Source organism: Rhinolophus sinicus, linkage group LG07 (genome assembly GCF_036562045.2).
Source record: "Rhinolophus sinicus isolate RSC01 linkage group LG07, ASM3656204v1, whole genome shotgun sequence".
Taxonomy (NCBI): Eukaryota; Metazoa; Chordata; class Mammalia; order Chiroptera; family Rhinolophidae; genus Rhinolophus; species Rhinolophus sinicus.
Window position 1 is genome coordinate 37,337,502 of NC_133757.1, and position 1,706 is coordinate 37,339,207.

At 45.4% G+C, this 1,706-nt stretch overlaps 1 pseudogene; it reads left to right on the top strand.

Moving 5' to 3' along the window:
• Positions 1-958: 958 nt before the first annotated feature.
• Positions 959-1,481, top strand: LOC109447400 (apoptosis regulatory protein Siva; annotated as a pseudogene).
• Positions 1,482-1,706: the final 225 nt, after the last annotated feature.

The following is a 1,706-nucleotide window of genomic DNA, read 5'->3' on the forward strand; positions in this document are numbered from 1 at the left end:
CTATAGCCACTATAGAAAACAGTATGGAAGTTTCTCAAAATATTACGAATAAAATTACCTGATCATCCAACAATTCCTTTTCTGGGTATCTACCACAAAATATGAAAACATTTATCCATGAGATACATGTATCCCTATGTTCATTGCAGCATTATTCATGGTGGCCAAGACACAGAAACAACCAAAGTGTCATTCAAAATATGACTAGATAAAGAAGATGTGGTACATACATACAATGGAATATCACTCAGGCATAAAAAAGATGAAATACTGGCATTTGTGACTACATGGATGGATCTTGAGATTATCATATAGACAGACATTAAGTCAGACAGCAAAAGTTGAGAAGTATATGATTTCACTCATATGTGAGATATAAAACTGAAAGCAACAAATGAATAGGACAAACAAGCAAACTCACAGACACAGGCAACAGTTTAGTGGTTACTAGAGCAAAAGAGGGAGGTAGAAAAAGGTAAAAGGGTTCAAATATACAATGACAGAAGGAAATTTGACTTTGGGTGGTGAACACAATGCAATATACAGATGATGCATTATAGAATTACAAATTTGAAACGTATATAATTTTATTAACCAATGTCACTCCAATATGGTTAATTAAAAAAAGCTCTCAATGGCCAAACCTGGAATAATTTGAGCAACAAAATAAAACAGTATTAAATTATAACCTAAAATATAAAATTAATACCCATGTGTCCATACTGATATCAATAAACTATTGAAAATCTAAACAAATTGAGGGGGAAAAAATATCCTACCATAATGAGCTAGCACTTCATATCTGTTAGAATGGCTATCATCAATAATATAAGAAATAACAAATGCTGGTGAAGATTTGGAGTAAAGGGACTCCTTGTCCACTGGTAAGAACATAAACTAGGGCTGTGACGTCACCGGCGAGGCGCAGGGTGGACGCTAAGCTCCCGGCCCTGGGGTGATGCCCAAGCGGGGCTGCCCCTTCGTTGACGGGCCCCGCTACAACTCAAGGTCCGAGTGGGCTGGAGGGAGGTAGGCAGCGGCATGTGCGCTGAGCGCTACTCGCAGGAGATCTCTGAGAAGACCAGGCAGCTGCTTTTTCGCGGGGCCCAGGCCTACATGGACCACATGTGGGAGGGAGGCTGCGCCATCGTTGACCTGCCGGAGTCCCCAAAGCCCGGCCCCACAAAGGCTCCATGGGCCACACATGGACAGATGCTGATCGGACCAGACGGCCGGCTGACCAGGAGGCGAGTCCAGGCCTGCGAAGCCGACGCATCCGGAGCGGTGTCCGGAGCCTGCTCCTCGTCCGTGCGAGCTGTGGATGGGCCGGTGGTGTGTGGCCAGTGTGAACGCGCCCTGTGCGGGCGGTGTGTGCAAACCTGCAGTGGCTGTGGAGCCATAGCCTGTGCCCTGTGCACACTCATGAATTGCAGTGACATGAGAAAGTGCTGTGCGCCAGCTGTGCCATGTTCGAAGCCTGAGGGCCTGGAGTGGACGACAGCCTTGCCTGGATGACCTCACGGGGATCCACGCAGAAAACAGCTGCGGGGGCATGTGCTTTCTGTTTTATGTTTTGTACTCCTGGTGGCAGAAGTGAATAAATCCCTTTATATGTGTGTGTGTGGGGGGGAGAACATAAACTAGTACAGCTATAGAAAACTGTATGGAGGTTCCTCATGAAATCAAAAATAAAACTACCATATGCC